This window comes from Mercurialis annua, linkage group LG2 (genome assembly GCF_937616625.2).
Source record: "Mercurialis annua linkage group LG2, ddMerAnnu1.2, whole genome shotgun sequence".
Lineage (NCBI taxonomy): Eukaryota > Viridiplantae > Streptophyta > Magnoliopsida > Malpighiales > Euphorbiaceae > Mercurialis > Mercurialis annua.
This window is the reverse complement of record NC_065571.1, coordinates 32,552,175-32,567,977: the sequence shown is the minus strand read 5'-3', so window position 1 is coordinate 32,567,977 and position 15,803 is coordinate 32,552,175.

Genomic DNA, 15,803 nt, shown 5'->3' with positions numbered 1-15,803 from the left:
CAACTAGAACTCACATTTTGAGAACTTAGCATACAACTGATGCTCACGCAACGTCTGTAGTATAGTCCTCAAATGATAAGCATGCTCCTCCTCACTCCGAGAATAGATCAAAATGTCATCAATGAAGACGATAACAAATTGGTCCAAAAATGGCTTGAACACTCTGTTCATCATATCCATAAACGCTGCTGGTGCGTTCGTCAGACCAAAGGACATAACCAGAAACTCAAAATGTCCATAACGAGTCCGAAAAGCAGTCTTAGGCACATCTGCATCACGGATCCGTAGCTGATGATACCCAAACCTCAAATCAATCTTGGAAAAACACTTCGCACCCTGCAACTGGTCAAACAGATCATCGATGCGAGGAAGAGGATATCTATTCTTGACAGTAGCCTTGTTCAACTGTCTGTAGTCGATACACAGTCGAAAGGAACCGTCCTTCTTCGATACTGCCGCTATCCAACAACTCTTGTAACTGGTCCTTCAACTCCTTCAGCTCTGCAGGAGCCATCCGATACGGCAGTATCGAAATCGGAGCTGTACCAGAAACCACATCAATGCAAAACTCAATATCACGATCAGGTGGTAATCCAGGCAATTCCTCTGGAAACACATCAGTGAACTCATCATTATCGGAACACTATGCATATCACCACTACTAGTCTCCAAATCACGAACCACGGCAAGAAAACCTTGGCAACCCTTGCCTAACATCCGCTTCGCCTTAATGGCGGAAATCAGATTCTTAGGTGTCTCCGCCTTTTCTCCCTGAAAGGAAAAAGGTAGATCACCCGGAATCCGAAACTCAACTGACTTCCCTCGACAGTCAATAGAAGCATAATGGCGCGACAGCCAATCCATCCCCAAGATGACATCAAAAGAAAGAACGTCAAGCACAATCAAATCAGCACATAATTCTCTACCCTGAATAACCACTGGACAAGAAGGATAAACGAAGTCAACTATTACACCTTCAGACATAGGTGTAGACACAGCTAGAGGTTCACTCAAAACAGATGGTGCAATACCCAATTTCCCAGCAAAACATGTAGATACAAACGAATGGGTTGCACCCGCATCAAATAACACTAAAGCATCTACAAAAGAAATCGGAATGGTACCTTGCACCACAGCATTTGATGCACGCGCATCCTGAGGAGTAAGTGCGAACACTCTGGCCTGACCCTGCGGCTGCTGCTGCGAACTCTGTCCAGTACCATAACCGTTGGAACCTCTACCGCCGTTACCACGGCCACCAAAACCTCTGCCACCAGAACCACGGCCCCGCTGGCCACCAAAAGATGCTGCAGGTTGAGAGTACCCTACAGACTGTGTAAACGCAGGTCTCTGCTGCTGATAAGATGACTGCGCCACACTGCAGTTAGACATCTGCTGTCCAGATGTCAGACACTGCCTGGAGAAATGACCCGGCTGGCCACAAGTGAAACAACATCCAGGAGCTAACTGGCACTGACCATAATGCCTACGTCTGCAATTCTGGCAGAACGGAATGTTCGATCCACCACTGTACCCTCGTCCTTAACCACGGTTACTCCCACTGCTACTGGAACTGTAAGGAGCACTCCTAGTACTATGCCTCCCCTTGTTGTGCGTCCGACGACTCCCCCTGTTGGCCTGAGAAGAGCCGCTGTAGTAGTTCCCACTACCATGCTGCGCTGGGGCCTGTTGCCCCCCACTAGGAAGATCACTCTTTCCCTTTTGATTCTGGAAAGGGTCAGAGATCGTCCCAAACTGAACCATCGAATTCTCCATCCGCCGCGCACTATCCACTAACCGGGCAAACTCCATGTTTGTCCCTATCAGCAAAGGGAGAAACTCCGAGCCTAAACCCCTAATATAACGGTCGTTCACTCGCTCTTGATCACCCTGTAGATCTGTAGCAAACCGCCCCAAACGTACAAACTCAGTAGTGTAGTCTGTCACTGATCTATCCCCCTTCTTCAAATTTAGCAGCTTTTCTCTGAAACTCTCAGTAACAGAGAAGGGTAGATAGTAACCTCTGAACCTGATCACAAAATCAGCCCAAGACAAAGTATCCATAACTGGCCTGATGGTATCACGATACCAGTCCTTAGCTGGACCCTTCAGCGACATCTCCACAAGCATCACTGATTGACGATCAGAAGCTTGAATCCTCTGACTGTTGTACTCAAATTCCTCCAAAAAGTCAAGAGCATCCCCAGTACTATCAAAAGAAGTCGGATTCAACTTCAAGTAGATCATCACCAACTCTCTGTCTGTTGGAATGTGACCGACACCAGCAAGTCCACCAATACCAGCTACAACACCAGCATGAGGTTGCTGTTGCTGCGCTAGCTGACCCAGTACAGTACACTGATTCTGCAGAAGAGCCTGGTTGTTCTGCATCTCGACAATCCCAGCCAAGAAGGTAGTGAAATTGAACGCTTGCATGTTTGGTGCATGTTGCATCTCTGGTGCCTGCTGCACATTCGGTGCCTAAACACCTGCTGCACCACGTCCTCTAACTCCATCTCTACCAGCCCCAGCTCCTCTGCCTCTACCAGCACCTCTACCTCTGCCAGCACCTCCACCTCGACCACGTCCAGCATTAGCCTGAACTGGTGGTACGTTCTGATCGACTTCCATGGAAATCGCATCATCAGCCACAGCTTCTTGCTCTGCCGCAGAACGAGCACGAGTACGAACAACGTTGTCCATATCCTAAGATTGAACAACAACAATTTAAATAACAGATATTTCATACCCAAGTATGAACAAAACAAGCAACATATAGGATTTCCCAAGAAATGAACAGCAATAAAATGTTCACCGAAGTGAAATAAAATTAACATTAAACAACATCAAATATACATACAATGACTGACTCGACGCAATCCTATTGGTGTAGGCAGAATGTTTTAAAATCAAAAGATGACGGTTTTAAAGACATGACAGAATCCTATATCCGCAGTAGTTCCTAAGACACAACCATACTTAACAGAGTAAACACATAGCAAGCAATTGGCCTTGGTTTGAAACCAAAGCTCTGATACCAAGTTTGTCACGACCCATTTTCATGAATCGCGACCGGCGCTAGGGTATGGGTAATGTAGTACCAAAATCTGTAGCTAGCCTTTCATTTATTACATAAACATATAAACCTGCAGAAAACCAATGCTCGGGGGCAACCGAGACTTCAGCCTAAATCTAGCAGTTATAATATTCATTAATTAATATAACATGCTTATCCACTTCTGAGTCTAAAAATAGGCATAACATAAATAATCTGAAATAATTATATAACATACCAGAGTAATATAACTAGTCAGACCAATCCGACAAACAACTGTAATAATAACAAAGACGTCTAGTCAACTACTGCGGTCTAAGAATAAAACAGTTTTACAGTTTATTAAAATAAAAGGAACCTCCGAGGAAAAGTAAATGCGGAGATCACCAGACTCTCTCAGATCATAACCCTGGGGAAAATTGGGAAAACAACGGGGTCAGATATACTGAGATGAGTTTATACAACTATCTACATTTATTAAGTGGAAAACCTTTAAAACCGTTTAAAACGTTTAAATACGATATTACGAATAATAGTTGGAACCCTAATCCACAATTCTAAATAATAAGCATAATCCAACAGGTCTGGTCCCGAGAGCTGAGCTACACCGAGTTACCACTGACCACACTTATACCAGAGTCCCGAGAGCCGAGCTACACCGAGTTACTCTACTTGGTCCCGAGAGCTATGCTCACACCGAGTTACCACATTACCATAATTACCTTTCCCAGATCATTACCGGTGCGCACGCAGTCCTAATGATGCCCATTAGGTAGCATGTTCCAACTAGAAGCCATAATATAAAAACAGTTCGAAATATACGTACAGTATATATATTTAATATTAAAATAACAATTTACTTAATAAAGCGGTAAATAGTAAGTACAAACTCACTGCTTGCTAATCCACGTGAATACCGGCAAGCAACTAATCCTGGTTCGCCTCCGGAGCACGAACAATAGACGGGTCTAGACAAATAAAATAATTATTAAAAACAGACCCTAACTCTAGAGAGTACTAGACACCACATAGGACTAGCACAATTAACACGTCGGAAATAAACAAGCCAGAACACACCAAAAATACCCATTAGGTAATAAAGCCCAATTAATATAAGTCTATTGAGTTCTCGCTTAAAACCAATTTGTAAATATTATTTAATAATCTTTAAATAATAATTAATTTTTCAAATAGTGGGTTAGCCGAGTTATCATTAACTACCAAGCTAACCTCACTTGTCAGGTGACCCAAGCCTAACCCGACTCAAAACGTTTTTCAAATATAAACCTGAGTTTATATTAATAAAAATAAATTCGTAAAACAATAGTCCATTTTAAAAGCGGAACTCAATAACTTCAAAATCAAGTAACCCAAGTTACAACCCAAAATCTAGCCATTTTAAGTTTATAAATGTTTAGGTACTAAATTGCACTTTAGCCAATAAGGACTAAACTGTACTTTTGCCAATTAGGGACTAAATTGTACTTTAGCCAATTTGATATCCAAAATCAATTTAATTGCTTTTGTTTATAATTAAAAACAAAATATAAAGTTACTAACGAAAACTTAATTAAATAAGTTTTTTTAAAACATTTAGGGGCTAAATTGTAATTTAGCCAATTTCGTGCCAAATTGAAATTCGAATTTAATATAATTACCCGAATAATTATATTGACTAAAATTATAAAAATATCGTTTATAACATGTCAAATGTAATTTATAATTAACTTTAAGTTATTAACAAAATAAAAGTAACTTAAAGGACTAATTAAATACAAACAAAAACAATTGGTGACCAAAGTGGCCCTTATGCCATCTTCTCCAAACTTAAGCAGAACATGATACTGCCGTTTATTTCAAATTGAAATAATTAAAAACCATAGCTAAAACTCATACAATTTCTTACCATCAAGTTAGACATAGAACACATCTCATGATTCTTACAACATATGCTAACAAACCATAATCAACGTTTCAAGAACAGAACCAAAAAGAACAATACGAAGAACAACACGGCGGCAACATATACAATTTGTTATATGAGAAATGACGATGGAAGCAATCTCAAACTGGAGACCAAATTATTCACAACCAATATACAAGAGATTGGTAATCATACATCAATCAAAACATGGCCAAAAGAGAGGAAGCATTCGGCAGTAACCCATGCCAAACAATAACAGTTAAAGCATCTCTAAAACGGAAACCGTACGGCGAACGGAAACGAGGTCGATCACGTACCGTTCAACAAAAACGAGGTGGGGAATCGAAGGCACGCGAGTCTAGAACGTCGGGAAACAAACGGTTTCAATTTCGATCTAGAAACGAGAGAGAACGAACCAAATTACGTACTGCCGTTCAAAACGTTAAACTGAAATCAAAAGGAATAAGAAGCTTACCGGATCAGCAAGGTTTGAGGGGAGATTTCAGCAACAAATCTTAATGAAAATGAGTGTTAAAGGTGGCTAGGGTTTGCTTGTAGTGTGGAGAGTAAATTAGGTTAAAAGTTAGGTTTTTAAAGGCTTCGGAAATGAAAATAATGGAGCCCGAAGGTACCCCCTCCGTCGGTTTAAAGCTGGTCTCAAACAAGACCAGCAAAAAGCCTTGGTTTCCGTTCGAGAACCAAGTTCTCGAACGAGAACTGGGCTTTTCAACACAGGTCTCGTTCGAGACCTGTGTTGAACGAATGGCCCTTGGCCAAAATAACTTGGTTCTCGTTCGAGAATCTGGATTCTCGAACGAGAACTGAAGTTTTACGAACGGGAATTGGCTTGAGCCAATTCCCTTGGGCCGAACTTGTTGGTTTGGTTTATTTGGACCCAAACACAACTAACCCAACCTCAATTCAACACGAAATGAACTACTAAATCTTAATTTAGCATCGAACATCACCGGAAGTTCGTCGGAAATTATTAAAAAATTTACAGGTTATTACAGTAACGTTTGTAAACATTTGGCTTATATCGCTAAAAAGGTGAAACGTTTGGTTTTATTTTATAACCTTTGTAAACGTTTGGTTTTGTTCCGTAACGTTTGTAAACGTTTGGCTTAAATTGTTAAAAAGGATAAATCTTGGATTTGTAAACGTTTGGCTTAAATCGCTAAAAAGGTGAAACGTTTGGATTTGTTTCGTAACGTTTTAAATGTTTGGTGAAACATTTAGATTTTTTTCTAAACATTTGGTTTTGTTTCATAACGTTTGTAAACATTTGGCTTAAATTGCTAAAAACCTTTGGTTTTGTTTCGTAAACGTTTGGCTTAAATTGCTAAAAAGGTGAAACGTTTGGTTTTGTTCCGTAACGTTTGCAAATGTTTGGCTTCAATCGCTAAAAATATGACACGTTTGGATTCAATTCGTAGCATTTTTAAATGTTTGGCTTAAATTGCTAAAATAGGGAAATGTTTGGATTTGTTTTGTAACGTTTGTAAAAGGTTGGCTTAAATTGCTAAAAATGTGAATTATTTGGTCTAAACGTTTGGTTTAAATCGCTAAAAAGGTGAAATGTTTGGTGTTTTTTTCGTAACGTTTGTAATCGTTTGGTTTAAATTGCCAAAAAGGTGAAACGTTTGGATTTTTCTCATAATGTTTGTAAACATTTGGCTTAAATCACTAAAAAGGTGAAACATTTGGATTTATTTTTTATCGTTTGTAAACGTTTGGCTTAATTCGCTGAAAGGGTGAAATGTTTGGATTTGTTTTGTAACTTTTATTAACGTTTGGCTTAAATTGTTAAAAAGGTGAAACGCTTGGATTTGTTTCCTAAAGCTTGTAAACGTTTTGCTTTATTTCGTAACGTTTGTAAAATGTTTGGCTTAAATCGCTAAAAATGTGAAATGTTTGGATTTGTTTCGTAACGTTTGTAAACGTTTAGCTTAAATTGCTAAAAAGGTGAAACACTTAGATTTGTTTTGTAACGTTTGTAAACGTTTGGCTTAAATCGCTATAAAGCTGAAACATTTTGTTTTGTTTCGTAACGTTTGTAATGTTTTAAACGTTTGGTTTTGTTCCGTAATGTTTGTAAATGTTTGGCTTAAACTGCTAACAATGTGAAATGTTTGGATTTGTTTTGTAACGTTTATAAACGTTTGGCTTAAATCGCTAAAAAGGTGAAACGTGTGGATTTGTTTCGTAACGTTTGTAAACGTTTAGCTTAAATTACTGAAAAGGTGAAACGTTTGGGTTTGTTTTGAAACGTTTGTGAACGTTTGGCTTAAATCACTAAAAAGGGGAAACGTTTAGATTTGTTTTGTAATGTTTTTAAACGTTTGGCTTAAATCGCTATAAAAGAAGAAACGTTTGGATTTGTTTCGTATCGTTTGTAAACATTTGGCTTAAATTGCTAAAAAGGTAAAAAACACTTAGATTTGTTTTGTAATGTTTGTAAACGTTTGGCTTAAATCGCTATAAAGCTGAAACATTTTGTTTTGTTTCTTAACGTTTGTAAACGTTCGGATTAAATTGCTAAAAAGGTGAAACGCTTTGATTTCTTTCGTAAAGTTTTGTTTCTGTAACATTTGTAAACATTTGGCTTAAATCGCTAAAAAGGTGAAAAGTTTGGTTTTGTTTCGTAACGTTTGTAAACGTTCAGCTTAAATAGCTAAAAAGGTTAAAAGTTTGTCTTAAATCGCTAAAACGTTGTTAGGTTTGTATTTGTTTCGTCACGTTTGTAAATGTTTCGCTTAAATCGCTAAATAGGTGAAACGTTTGGATTTGTTACGTAACATTTCTAAACGTTTGGCTTGAATCGCTAAAAAAGCGAAACGTTTGGATTTATTTTGTAACGTTTGTAAACGTTTGGCTTAAATTGCTAAAAAGGTAAAACGTTTGGATTCGTTTCGTAACGTTTGTAAACGTTTGGCTTAAATCCCTAAATAGGTGAAACGTTTGGTTTTGTAAGGTTATGAAACAAAACCAAACGTTTAAAACCTTACGAAACAAATCCAAACGTTTCACCTTTTTAGCTATTTAAGCCGTAACGTTTATAAACGTTTGGCTTAAATCGCTAAAAAGGGGAAACATTTGGATTTGTTTCATAACGTTTGTAAACGTTTGGCTTAAATTAAATTGTTTTGATTTGTTTCGTAATATTTGTAAACGTTTGGCTTAAATCGCTATAAAGGTTAAACGTTTGGATTTATTTCGTAACGTTTGTAAGCGTTCGGCTTAAATCGCTAAAAAGGGGAAACTTTTGGATTTGTTTCGTAACTTTTGTGAACGATTGGCTTAAATCGCTTAAAAGGTGAAATGTTTGGATTTGTTTCGTAACGTTTGTCAACGTTTGGCTTAAATCGCTAAAAAGGTGAAACGTTCAGATTTGTTTCGTAACGTTTTAAACATTTGGTTTTATTTCGTAGCGTTTGTAAACGTTTGGATTCATTCGCCAAAAATGTGCAACGTTTGGATTTAATTCGTAATATTTTTAAATGTTTGGCTTATTTTGCTTAAGTGGGGAAATGTTTGGATTTGTTTTCTAACGTTTGTAAAAGTTTGGCGTAAATTGCTAAAAATGTGAAACATTTGGATTAGTGTTGTAACGTTTCTAAACATTTCGCTTAAATCGTTAAAAAGGTGAAATGTTTGGTTTTGTTTCGTAACGTTTATAATCGTTTGGCTTAAATTGCTAAAAAGGTGAAAAGTTTGATTTTTTTCGTAATGTTTGTAAACGTTTGGCTTAAATTGCTAAAAAGGTGTAACATTTGGATTTGTTTTGTAACGTTTGTAAACGTTTGGCTTAAATCGCTAAAAAGGTGAAACGTTTGGATTTGTTTTGTAGAGTTTATAAACGTTTGGCATAAATTGTTAAAAAGGTGAAACTCTTGGATTTGTTTCGTAACGCTTGTAAATATTTGGCTTTGTTTCGTAACGTTTGCAAAATGTTTGGCTTAATTCGCAAAAAAGATGAAATGTTTGGATTTGTTTCGTAACGTTTTAAACATTTGGTTTTGTTCCATAACGTTTATAAACGTCTGGCTTAAACTGCTATAAAAGGTTTGTAAACGTTTGGCTTAAATTGCTGAAAAGGTGAACCATTTGGATTTGTTTTGTAACGTTTGTAAACGTTTGGCTTAAATCGCTATAAAGGTGAAACGTTTGGATTTGTTTTGCAATGTTTGTAAATGTTTGGCTTAAATCGCTACAAAAGGTGAAACGTTTGGATTTGTTTCGTAACATTTCTCAATGTTTGGCTTAAATTGCTAAAAAGGTGAAACACTTAGATTTGTTTCGTAATGTTCGTAAACGTTTGGTTTAAATCGCTATAAAGGTGAAACGTTTTGTTTTGTTTCTTAATGTTTGTAAACCTTCGGTTTAAATTGCTAAGAAGGTGAAACGCTTGGATTTGTTTCGTAACATCTTAAACGTTTGGTTTTGTTTCGTAACATTTGGAAACGTTCGGCTTAAATCACTAAAACGGTTAAACGTTCGCTAAAACGTTGACAGGTTTGTATTTATTTCGTATAGTTTGTAAATGTTCGGATTAAATTGCTAAAAAGGTGAAACGTTTGGATATATTTCGTAATGTTTGTAAATCTTTGGCTTAAATCGCTAAAAAGGTGAAACATTTGGATTTATTTCGTAACGTTTGTAAATGTTTGGGTTAAATTTCTAAAAAGGTGAAACGTTTGGATTTGTTTCGTAACGTTTGTAAACGTTTGGCTTAAATCGATAAAAAGGTGAAAAGTTTGGTTTTGTAAGGTTATGAAAAAAAAACTAAACGTTTAAAACCATACGAAACAAATCCAAACATTTCACCTTTTTAGAGATTTAAGCCGTAACGTTTATAAACGTTTTGCTTAAATCGCTAAAAAGGGGAAACGTTTGGATTTGCTTCATAACGTTTGTAAACGTTTGGCTTAAATTAAAAAGTTTGGATTTTTTCGTAACATTTGTAAAAGTTTGGCTTAAATCGCTGTAAAGGTTAAACGTTTGGATTTATTTCGTAACGTTTGTAAGCGTTTGGCTTAAACCGCTAAAGAGGTGAAACGTTTGAATTTGTTTTGTAACTTTTGTGAACGTTTGGATTAAATCGCTAAAAAAGGTGAAACGTTAGGATTTGTTTCATAACGTTTGGCTTAAATCGCTAAAAAGGTGAAACGTTCAGATTTGTTTCATAACGTTTGTAAACGTTTGGCTTAAATTGCTAAAAAGGTGAAACGCTTGGATTTGTTTTGTACCTTTTGTAAACGTTTGTCTTAAATCATATCGCTCAAAAGGTGAAACATTTGAAATTTCAAAACGTTTGTAAACGTGTGGCTTAAATTGCTAAAAAGGTGAAATGCTTGAATTTGTTTTATAAAGTTTATAATTGTTTGGCTTAAATTGCTAAAAAGCTCAAACATTTGGATTTGTTTCGTAACGTTTTAAACGTTTTGTTTTGTTTCGTAAAGTTTGTAAACGTTCAGCTTAAATCGCTAAAAATGTGAAACATTTGTATTTGCTTCATAACGTTTGTAAACGTTTGGCTCAAATCGATAAAAAGGTGAAACGTTTGGATTTGTTTCGTAACGTTTGAAAATGTTTGGCTTAAATTGCTAAAAAGCTGGTACATTTGGATTTTTATCGTACCCTTTGTAAACGTTTGGCTTAATTCGCTAATAAGGTTAAATGTTTGGTTTTGTTTCATAACCTTTGAAAACGTTTGGCTTAAATCGCGAAAAAGGTGAAACGTTTAAATTTATTTCGTAATGTTTGTAAACGTTTTGCATAAATCGCTAAAGGTGACACGTTTTGATTTGTTTCGTAACCTTTATAAACATTTGGCTTAAATCGCTATAAAGGTGAAATATTTAGATTTGTTTTGTAACGTTTGTAAACATTTGGCTTAAATTGCTAAAAAGGTGAAACATTTAGATTTGTATCCTAACATTTGTAAACATTTGGCTTAAATCGCTAAAAAGGTGACATGCTTGGATTTGTTCCGTAACGGTTGAAAACGTTTTGCTTAAATCGCAAAAAAGATAAAACGTTTGGTTTTGTTCCGTAACGTTTGTCAAAGTTCGGCTTAAATCGCTAAAAATGTGAAACGTTTGGATTTGTTTGGTAACGTTTGTAAACGTTTGGCTTAAATCGCTAAAAAGGTTAAATGTTTAGATTTTTTTCGTAACGTTTGTATATCGATACCTCCTTATCAAACGGCACCAGCAGAACTGAAGGAGTTAAAAGATCAACTAGAAGAGTTATTTGATCGTGGTTTCATCAAACCGAGTGTATCCCCGTGGGGTGCACCAGTGCTATTCTCGAAAAAGAAAGATGGATCTCTTCGACTATGTATTGACTATCGACAGCTGAACAAGGTGACGGTCAAGAATAAGTATCTGTTACCTAGAATTGACGATTTATTCGATCAATTACAAGGAGCGAAGTACTTCTCCAAGATCGATCTGAGATCTGGTTATCATCAGCTGAAGTTTCGTGACGATGACATTCAAAAGACTGCTTTTCGAACTCGATACGGACATTAGAGTTTCTCGTTATGTCATTTGGATTGACGAATGCGCCAGCAGCTTTCATGGATCTGATGAATAGGATATTCAAACTGTACTTAGATCAATTCGTGATCGTGTTTATTGAAGACATTTTGATCTATTCACGTACAGAAGAAGAACATGTACAACATCTGCAGATAGTACTACAGTCGCTAAGAGACATCAGCGTTACGCCAAATTCTCGAAATGTGAATTTTGGCTAACGGAAGTGGCTTTCTTGGGTCATGTGGTATCACAAAGCGGCATTAAGGTTGACACAAAGAAGATCGAGGCCGTGATAGAATGGTAACGACCTAAATCAGTTATGGAAGTTCGAAGTTTCCTCGGTTTAGCAAGATACTCCCTCCGTCCCAAATTGATAGGCACTATTCTAAGTTTCTTTGTCCCAAATTATAGACAGTCATTTATTGTTAAAATGATAAAATGGCATGAATACCCTCATTAATTATACTATATTACATTAAAAAGAGAGCAAACACCACTAAAAGGCAAATTCAACACTGCATTAAATAAGGGCTAGTGTGGTATGTTTTTATAAAATTACTCATTTTACATAGATTTACTAAATTCCTTAATACTTGTGTTTGTCCTAAACTGCCTATCAATTTGGGACGGAGGGAGTATTACAGACGATTCGTATAGGATTTTTCGAAGATCGATGTACCTTTGACAAAGTTAACTCAGAAGAATGCGAAATTCAATTGGACGGACCAGTGCAAACTCACTTTTCTGAAACTGAAAGAGTGTTTGACGACAACACCAGTCTTAGCATTACCAGAAGGAACAGATGGGTTCACAGGTTACTTTGATGCATCAAGAGTTGGATTAGGTTGTGTCCTAATGCAACATGGACGAGTAATCGCGTACGCCTCGCGACAACTTAAGAAGCACGAAACAAAGTATCCGACGAACGATCTGGAACTTGCAGCGGTGATCTTTGCGCTGAAGATCTGGAGACATTATTTATATGGCGCCACATGCGAGATCTTTACATATCATAAAAGCTTGAAGTACATTTTCGATCAACAAGAGTTGAACCTCAGACCGCGAAGGTGAATGGAGCTACTAAAGGACTATGACTGCACGATACAATACCATCCGGGAAAAGCCAACGTTGTGGCGGATGCGTTAAGCAGGAAGTCGGCGGGAAGTTTTGCGCATGTTACAACGACATGGCGGAGACCATTAATTAACGAGATTCATACGATGTTCAGCCAAGGGATCGAGTTCGAGATTTCATCTATCGGAAACCTAATGGCTCAGTTAACGATACGATCGACGTTGATAGATCAAATCAAAGAGTTGCAATCGGATGACCCTCAATTGAAGCATCTAATTAAGGAAGTTCAACAAGGAAAAAGTCAAGCTTTCAGTATCGTCAACGGAATACTGAAATATGGCAATTGAATGTGCGTACCAGACGTGGAGTATTTGAGACAGAAGATCATGGAAGAGACTCATGGGACGATCGATAGCGTTCATCCTGGTTCTACAAAGATGTACCATGACATCAAAGGAACGTATTAGTGGAGTTGAATGAAGAAAGACATTGCGGAATTAGTGGCAAAATGCCCGACTTGTCAGCAAGTCAAACTAGAACATCAGCGACCTTACGGATTTCTTCAGCCGTTACCTATTACGGAGTGGAAATAGGAACAAATCACGATGGATTTTGTAGTCGGATTGCCCAAGACACATAAGGGTTTTGATTCCATCTGGGTAATCGTAGATCGTTTGACGAAGTCAGCGCACTTCATACCTATCAAGACAACGTATTTTGCAGTAAAGTTAGCTCAAGAATACATCGATAAGATCGTGAGCTTACACGGAGTTCTAGTGTCAATCGTGTCAGATAGAGGTTCCGTATTTACCTCTCACTTTTGGAAAAGTTTCAAGAAGCGTTAGGAATGCCATTAAACTTTTGCACTGCTTTTCATCCTCAGACAGACGGCCAGTCTGAGCGGACAATTCAAACGTTAGAAGATATGCTCCGATTATGCGTACCAGACTTCGGAGGTAGTTGGGATACGTACCTACCTTTGGTCGAGTTTGCCTACAACAACAGCTACCACTCGAGCATTGAGATGGCTCCATGCGAAGGATTATACGGGCGTAAATGTCAATCCCCTATATGTTGGGATAAAGTTGGTGAGCGGAAGTTAACTGGAGCGGAGATCATCCAGATTACGTTAGAGAAAGTACCGTTGATAAAACAACGGTTAACTACTGCTTCTAATCGACAGAAGAGTTACGTGGACCCTAAGAGGAAAGATATCGAGTTTCAAATTGGGGATTACGTCTTCCTTAAAGTATCACCGATGAAAGGAGTTATTCGCTTTGGAAAGAAAGGCAAGTTGGCTCCGAGGTATGTCGGACCATACTAGATCATAGAACGCATAGGCTCAGTTGCCTATAAGCTGGACTTGCCACCGGTGATGTCGCAAGTTCATCCTGTCTTCCATACTTCCATGCCTCGGAAATATGTACCAGACCCCTCTCGAATAATTCAACCGCAAGTGGTGGATGTGAGCGAGGAACTAACATACGAAGAGCAACCAGTGCAGATCGTCGACACGCAAATACGACAATTGCGGACAAAGAAGATTCTGATGGTGAAAGTCCTATGGAGGAGTCAGTCCGTAGAAGAATGCACGTAGGAAACAGAAGAGGATATGAGGCAGAAATACCCATATCTATTCACTCAAGGTACGTGGCTTTAGTTTTAAATTCGAGGACAAATTTATTTTAAGGGGGGGCGGTGAATGTAATACCCCAAAATATTTTAATATAATTATGTCTTGCCACGTGTCGAGATTTTTTGATAAAGGAGAATTTAATTTAATTATATCGGGAATTTAGAATAATTTTTATTAAGTGGTTTTACGGGATTTAAGGATATAAATTCGAAAATTAATATAAAATATAATATAAATCCCGAGATAATAATTATTTCGCCAAAGTCCGCGAAATAATTTATAGTATATGTGGTTAAAATCTCGAGTCAAAATTAGGACGCAGATAGGTTTTGGATTAAATTGCAACTTTTGAAAAGTTTCAAGGACCAAAGTGCAATTTAACCAATTATATATAAGAAATGCAATAAGGAAAGAATCATGAACCCATCAGACTTCATTTTCATTCCTTCGCTCATTTCCGTCGTTTTCGTCGCACGATCTCGTTTCTCGTCCGTTTTCGACGTTCTATAACTTGAATCGATCGTATTTCATTGGAGAATCACGGTAAGCACGTCGTTTCATCATTTGTTTGACTAAATTTGATAGAAAAATGATTTGTAACGATAGGTTACGGTGACACCGTATCGCGATTACGTATTCGATTTAAACGTTTTTATTGTTATTTTGGATGGATTTAGATGTTATTTTGGTGCTAGATACGTTAGGAAAGTCGTTAAGCACGTATGAATTAGTTTTGGTTACGTTTGGTGCGAAATAGGGATTGTTGCCCTCGCTGTCGCGACGCGACAGGTGCTGTCACGACGCGACACCCTTTGGCACGTCATGCCAAGGTCATTTTTGGGTCCTCTCAGTTTTTTTCGACCCCTCCCGATGCCCGGAACTTGGATTAGACTTTTCTTGAACTAATTTAAAGCTTTCCGACTATGATTTAACAAAGAAACAAACGTGAGATTGTAATGTTCAATTAGTGATTAAGATGTTAGGTTTAATGACAAACCTAAAGTTGTATTGAAGCTAAATCAAAGATTTGCTAAGTTAAATGAAAGTGAATCGAGTAAGACGTGATTAGAACTCAACGAGTTATGATTGTGTCTCATGTCTAGAGTCAATCCTAGAATAGGATTCTGATTTGTATTATTCTTTTTAAATCGTCTTAGATCCGGCAAGGCAAGAACCAGCTGGACCAGGAGCTCGAGAAGGTTGACCTTTCTGAGCACTGAAGATTTTTGGATAAGCGTTTTCTGTGAGTTTATACAAGTTTACTTTTAATGTATTTACTCAAGCAATTATTTTATATCGCTCTTTGATTTGCATGTTTATTGTGTGAAATCTTTATATGAATTGCATATACGCCTGATTTGAAACCAGTATTGATCCGATGGAACGTGCTACCTATTGAGCGGCAATAGGACTGCGTGATCACCAGTTTTGATTTGATACAGCTGTGAATACGATTAAGAATACAAATTTCGAAGTTGGATATACTAATGCGATACGAGAGTGAACTCGGTTACCGTGTAACCTGAGCCCCGTATCTAGTAGGTTGTACCCACCATTGGAATTAAGAT